Source organism: Mus caroli, unplaced genomic scaffold (assembly GCF_978045245.1).
Source record: "Mus caroli unplaced genomic scaffold, Mus_caroli_1 scaffold_11, whole genome shotgun sequence".
In the NCBI taxonomy this organism is placed as follows: domain Eukaryota; kingdom Metazoa; phylum Chordata; class Mammalia; order Rodentia; family Muridae; genus Mus; species Mus caroli.
This window is the reverse complement of record NW_028227266.1, coordinates 2463139-2470915: the sequence shown is the minus strand read 5'-3', so window position 1 is coordinate 2470915 and position 7777 is coordinate 2463139.

Sequence of the window (7777 nt, the reverse complement as noted above, 5' to 3'; positions counted from 1 at the left end):
AAAGCTTCTGTAAGGCAAAAGGCACAGTCAATAAGACAAAAAAGCAGCCTTATTTATTATAACCAGAAGCAGGAAAGAACCCAGATTTTCCTCAACAGAGGAATGGATACAGAAAATGTGGTATGTTTACACAATTGGTTACTACTCAGCAACTATAAACAATGAAATCATGAAATTCTTAGGCAAATGGATGCATCTGGATGATACCATCCTGAATGAGGTAACCCAATCATAAAAGAAAACACATGGTATGCACTCACTGATAAACAGATACTTAGAATACCCAAAGACACAATTTGCAAAACACATGAAGCACAAGAGAAAGGAAGACCAAAGTGTGGATAATTTGTTCCTTCTTAGAATGGGGAACAAAATACCCATGGAAGGAGTTACAAAGACAAAGTTTGGAGCTGAGATGAAAGAAAGGACCATCCAGAGACTTCCCTATCTGGGGATTCATCCCATATACAACCACCAAACCCAGACACTATTGCATATGAAATAAAGATTTTGCTGAAGGTCCTCTCTTGTGAGGCTATGCCAGTGCCTAGCAAATACAGAAGTTGATGCTCACAGTCATCTATTGAATGGAACACCGGGACCCTAATAAAGGAGCTAAGAAAGTACCCAAGGAGCTAAAGGAGTCTGCAACACTATAGGAGGAACAACAATATGAACTAACCAGTACCCCCAGAGCTGTCTCTAGCTGTATATTTAGCAGACGATGGCCTATTTGGCCATCAATGGGAGCAGAGGCCCTTGGTCTTGGAAAGTTATATGCCCCAGTACAGGGTAATGCCAGGGCCAAGATGTGGGAGTTGGTGGGTTGGGGAGCTGTGTGTGGAGAGGGTATAGGGGACTTTATGAGAGCACACTACAAAATGGGATAGCATTTGAAATGTAAATGAAGAAAATATCTAATAAAAAATAAAATGCAAATGAATAAATGATTAATGATTAATAGTAAACACACACACACACCCACAAGAAAGTGATAGTAATGAGAAATATCCAACACTATAGAACAGATACCAAAGGAAACCCACCCCATTGAAAATGATGAGACAATTCCAGATATCTTTAGGCATGGCTATAAGAAGCATTGTGATGTTATTATTTCATCTCAAAATTCACTGGTATCATCTGGTTCAGTTGCACACTAATGGGACTTTATAAACAGTCTCTTCTTTTCCTTCTCTCTAGTTGGGTGACAAAGCATTCTTTGAAAATATATACTTGCTTTTGCTTTATCTCTACATAAAACCTTCATTGGGCACACCTGTTCATCTGGCCTTTATAGCTTCCTTTAACCTGATTAGTACTTCCTTCCTAGCTCTACTTTAAGTCTCGAACTGCAGGGCATTCTGCCCTTTTTTTCTCTTTCTTTGTAGATTTCCATCTACCTAAATAGGTCTCTTTAGCTGCCCTTGCACTGCCTTAAAATTGGTCAATTCTTTCTGACTATTCTGAACTCAGCTCAAAGGCACTGAGTTACAGAGGTTTTATTTCTTTCTCTCTCCTCTCTTCTTTCATCTCTGCTCTTCTCCTTTTTCATTTCCTCCCTTTCTCCTCATCTCTTTTCACCTCTTTCTTTTTTATGGATTAGTCCATTATTTCTATTTTTATAATATTTTAGAATATATTCGTCTAAGTAATATCCTCAGGAAATAGAACATGATAATTACATAATTACTTAAAAAATTTAGTGCCTTAATTTGTTCTCTCTTGCTAAAACCTGAGCTTCATGAATTTTAGACCTTAGAACAAGGTCGATATTAGCCCAGAAACTTAGTATACCCGAGATATAAGAGACAATTTGTAAAACACATGAAACTGAAGAAGAATGAAGACCAAAGTGTGGACACTTTGCCTCTTCTTAGAATTGGAAACAATCACCCATGGAAGGAGTTACAGAGACAAAGTTTGGAGCTGAGACAAAAGGATGGACCATCTAGAGACTGCCATATCCAGGGATCCATCCCATAATTAGCCTCCAAACGATGACACCATTGCATACACTAGCAAGCGTTTGCTGAAAGGACCCTGATATAGCTGTCTCTTGTGAGACTAGGCCGGGGCCTAGCAAACACAGACGTGGATGCTCACAGTCAGCTATTGGATGTATCACAGGGCCCCCAATGGAGGAGCTAGAGAAAGTATCCAAGGAGCTAAAGAGATCTGCAACCCTGTAGGTGCAACAACATTATGAACTAACCAGTACCCTGGAGCTCTTGACTCTATGCATATGTATCAAAAGATGGCCTAGTCGGCCATCACTAGAAAGAGAGACCCATTGGACATGCAAACTTTATATGCCCCAGTACAGGGGAACGCTAGGGCCAAAAAATGGGAATGGGTGGGTAGGGAAGTAGGGGGGAGGGTATGGGGGACTTTTGGGATAGCATTGGAAATGTAATTGAGGAAAATACATAATAAAAAATATATTAAAAAAAAAAAGAACAAGGTCATGCAGGGAAAAGCTATTCTGTTCCTAATTGGCTTACTGGATACAACACTGACAGGTTTTTAGACAAACCTCAGTGTACACTCAGTCTTTGCATTTGTAACTTTTGCTTTCTTGGTACAATATATCTCATTTATGAGTCTTGATTTTCACTGTTTGTAATAGGGGAGCCATAATATTTTCTCTTTTCAGGTTTTATGTGTTGTAATAATGAAATCCCAACATATCAGTAGTTTCAGAAACATCAGTACTTAATTTAACAAAACTTTCATCTTTGTAATTTTAGCCTATCATTATCGCAAGCTCAACTTCTCAATAGTCAGACCAACTACTACTAGCAGTTTTAATACCTGTGAAATTCCAAGGCTCACTTCTAGACTTGACTAGACTCATGTTTTTAAAAAATATTTTTTTCTGACCACTCAGGAAAAAAATAATAAACATATAGTTTGTTATCTGATAGAATTTGATTACATGAAGGAAAGGGAGTGGAAAAATTTTATAGTCATTAGTCTAGCATGTTTTTTTAATTAAAAACTACCTGCTTTTAAAATTAATTTCTTGTGCTATTTATCCAGGTAGATCAGTGGCCCACAGTTAAGTACGTGTTTGAACTAACTTTTGAGGGCTGGAAGCTCGCATAGTACTCAAGAGCACTCACTGCTAAGAGGACCTGTATATGGTTTCCGCACCCACAAATCTGTTTACAACTATTTTTATATCCAGCTCCAGGGGATCTAGAGCCATTTTCTGAGCTGGGTAGGCACCTGCTCACATACATGCACATACCCTTTCATATATACAGATAACTAAAAGTTAAAGGAATCTTTAAGACATAAAATCACACTTCACTTTTGCTTGTGCTTTAGATATAGGTTGGATGTGTACCCAAAGGTTCACATGCCTCACATTTGGTCTAGTGCTGCAATGCAAAAGTTAATTGGACCCTGCAGTCCTGGGGTCTGATCTGTCTCTGTCCTTAGGTCATTTGAGTCAGCATTCTCAGAAGGAGTTGAAGAGGCTCTAAGGGGATTGCCGAATTCTGTTGAGCGCAAGTTGTTGTAAGAATAAAGCTAACCCTTGAAGCACTTTCTACTTCTTCTTTAAGGATGTAGTCCCTTCCTTCCTTCAGATGTCTCACCATCATCATATCCCTGGTGTGCTTCACCTTAGGAAGGCCCTCCCTGAAGCCTCTACTATTCCTGTTTGGATTTTCAGTCTTTTACACTTTGAAGCGAATACACTAAGCTTTTTCACTTACATAATAATCATGGGGAAGAAAAAGTGGCTAATAGCCTTTTTGAGAAATATTAGCATTTACTTTCTAAAAAGAGGAATGGAAAATTTTTACTGTGATGTGTCTACAAGAATAACATCAGGCAACACAGGTCAAACCAACTCTGTCTCTAGTAGAACTCTGCACATGATAAATGCCAAAGTCAAGGATGTAGGTAACACCATCATCCATTTTACACATTATGACCCTGCTTTTCTGAAATGACATCTATGAAGTTTCATTGTTGTGGTAGAAACAATATCCTGAAATAAGGAGGCTCAAGTGACTGGAGGTTAAAGAAAATTGTTAAAGAAGTGCAATTTTATTTAGGGAAATTGCACATTTTTCTTAGCATTCAGCTGTCATATGGAAATTTGTTTCTAGATTTTATCTTAATGTTGTTGCTCTGAATTTTGTGTTGCTCAGTGTCCCTGCAGAGCTAACCAAGAAATAAAGTCCCTTTGAAGTCAGTGAGAGCTCTGCACTCAAATTTAGCCCTATGGGATTTATCTAGTAAAACAAGAGGCAGACTTTTATGTATCTCAGTGTTTGTGCAATCTCCAGGGATACTGCTATTACTCAGCTGGATGGCTCTAACAGCAGTGGAAATAGTTGCAATTTTAAACCTGCTTCAGTTTATTTATTTATTTATTTATTTATTTATTTATTTATTTATTTATTTATTTTCATTTGCAACAGATTCAGAACTAACAACATGATCTATAACAGGCTTGTCTACTTTTATAGGAAGCATTGCAATGCAGAGCCAGGACATTGTTAGTCTCATGCTTCTTAGTAACCATGTATGTACAAGCCTCCTTACCTCTCTGTACTTAAAGAAAAAGGTATTAAACAATCACAAAATGTCTTTGCATAGAAAAATTTTATGATTCAAAATACATTCAAGTTTTTATGAAAAAGGAAATCCTACAAGAACATTATCCTTACAGTAACATAATCATGGCTTTCTCCTACAAAGTGTCTGCGATTCTTCATGTTATTAAATGGGTTTTTGACCCTTAATCACAGGCACACAAACTGAATTGATGGTAACTATTTGAAGGGAAGCTTTACGTACACTGTGAAAATTTTTTTAACAAAATATTTAACTGTTATTTTCTTAATTTTAAAACATTTATGTATGGTGTATTTGTGTGTATATGCATGTTTGCACATACATGGGTGCAGGTGTGTTCAGGTGCCTGTGAAATAATATCAGTGTAGGAAATGTTCTTTGATCCTAACACATTGAGGTAATTTCTCACCCTTGAATTCCAGAATGAGCTGCCAGCCTGCTCTGTGGACCCCATTGTCTCCATCCATCAGAATGCTGGAATTTCAGAAATTCAGAAATTCAGAAATTTCAGAAATTCAGAAAGACCCCTACTGCTATAGTCACTGAGTTATATCCACAGCTCCCAGATTTCTTAATTTTAAAGGGCTAAAGTCCCCTCATACCATAAACATATATACTATGTACAAACACATGGAATGTGTATGTTCACATTGTATATGCGTGCACTCCATGCTTTGTTAGGCTTTCAAACTTCTCATTTCTCTGGCTCATTGTAATGTAATTCACACTAGTGCTTAAAAGGCATCATGAGAATGGTGCAGCTATCCTGCAAAAGAACAGCTTTAAAAGTATAATTTTTACATAATTGTAGGAACCATGGCAACTGCTTTAAATTTATTTCTTTCATATTCTTGCAAAATTGAACTGCACCAAATGCTATACATATTTCTAAAGAAAATGTGACTTTTCAATGTGGCCTATTTTCTAACCAGTGGGAGAGAATGGCTGAGTGCAGACATGACTGAGCAGGTTCACTTGCCTCTCACAACTAGGTACTATTTTCTGAGCTGAAGCACTATGGATAAGTTGTGGTATGAGTGATTGGCATGTTTTATATAAAGGTTTTGCAACTAAAGTTATGTTGGTATTGTGTAAATCTTTTTTTTTCCAAGCTTGTAGTTCTAATTTATATTTCACTTGGGAGATAAACAGAGGTATTTTTACTTCAATAAACATTGCATTGTGGTTTTATTTGGTAAATTACATCTTTAAATCAAATTGAAACAGATGGAAGCTTTGTTGCTTAAACAGAGAAAAAAACCTTACACAGAGGAACTCGAGAATCAAGGGTCTTTTCAAGAAACTTAAGAATTACAGAAAAATAATTGTTTTTTTTAATGGATCAGCTATAACCACGTATTTACTTCATATTTGTTCTTACTGATATTCAATGTTTATAACACAAAGGACAAAACCTCCCTTCTTAGCTCTGACTACTGCAGTAGCCTCACTCTCAAGATATTGCTTTTAATGGATGCCTGTTTGATTATTTTATCCTGATTTTCTAGAGGTCATTATTGAATAGTAGTCAGATTTCTGCCTCTGAAAATCACAAATGTGAGTTCTGTCACTAGGAGATGCTGCAAGTCAAGGATGATCCCACTACTGAGTGTTTAGAATCCAGCAGACACACACCAATGTCCTAGTTGTTATTGGTTATGGTGGTTGTGGTGATGGTGGTGGTAGTCTGCTTATTTTTGAGATCGTGATTTAATTACAATGTTTCTTCCCTTTCCTTCCTCCAAATCTTATCCACATTCAAGGACTTTACTTTTTTTTTTTCATTTTCAGATGAAAATGATGTTACCTCTGAGAAAGAGAATTTGAAGCCTGCCAATCTGTATTGAGGTAAGTCTGCTTCATGATTCATTTTATGCTTCAGGTGAGAAGAATTCTACTCATGTGTTTAGAAACAGAGAAGAAGATTACAATGTTTTCTTAGCTGGCTCATTTTAAAATTTAGTCTTTGTAGACAGTTTTCTTTGAAAGTTCTTGGTATATTCCCAGCCTCAAAGTTTATCTGCAGACACACAAAGTTCTATTCTCTCAAACAGAGCACACTATTAGAAACAGTAGTGAGTCACTAAGATGGGTAATTGGGAGTGACCCCATGCTCCTGTGTGATGAATAAACAAGAATTTCTGCAGTGCAAATATAGAAATTAAACTGAATAGAAAACAATTCTTTGGTGAGAAAACATTCCCTTGTTCCCATTAAAGGACTTTCCTGCATCTACATGCTTATTAAATAGCTGTGAGGCTGGTTTTGATAATGATTTGATCAGCCAATAAAATTAATGTTTTCAACAAAGATTAAATTCTGTTCTCTGGCATGTGCTTATTGTTAATATAATCCTTATAACCATTGAACTTACATCTTTAATATTGTATTTATTCATGCATTTTTTTCCTGCATGAGAAATGGGATGTTCTAGGAAACAGAAACCACAGAAGAAAAAAAGATAAAGCATCCTGAGTCCCCCAGATTAATCTCCTGGCTGTTCTTAGTTTCTTCCTCCTTTGGCTGACTGAATTTTCCTCAACTTTCCTGCCTCAGGACTTGTGCATCACAGTGAATGTTTGTCTCCATTTTAGCTTTAGCCTACACATTTCTTCCACTGCAGTTATAGATTGGTATTTTATGTTACTTATGCAATTCCATATTCTTGATTCCCCCAGTTTATCAACAGTAACCTCACTCCCTTCTTTATAATAGCTTAGTTACTCATGTCCATTTGGCAAATAACAAGCATGTTTGAGGAGACAACATGTCCTATAGAAGCATGTTTGAAGAGATAACTTATCATAAGTGTGGATACTGTGTAATATAATTTCGTTTGGTAAACCTATGACTACTTTGAGGAAATTCCCACATTTATCATGGTACAAAAGCAGAAAATGAGATAAAGAGAGAATAATGAATGCCTGTAAGTTTGCACAGTGGATACAGGACTAAACTCTAACGTTGTCTTCAGGCTTTGCATTCTTCAATATGATTTACTATTTTTGTTCTTTATGAAACATATCCATAAACTCATTAATGAGCTAAACCAACCAATACCAGAGTGCCTATCTAATGTTAGCAGTCATAAAGACCTGTGAAGAAGACACCTTGGCAGGAATTCTCTTGCCAGAAACAATGGGTATGATGCGGAGAGGGAGAGAGGGAAGATAACTACTTA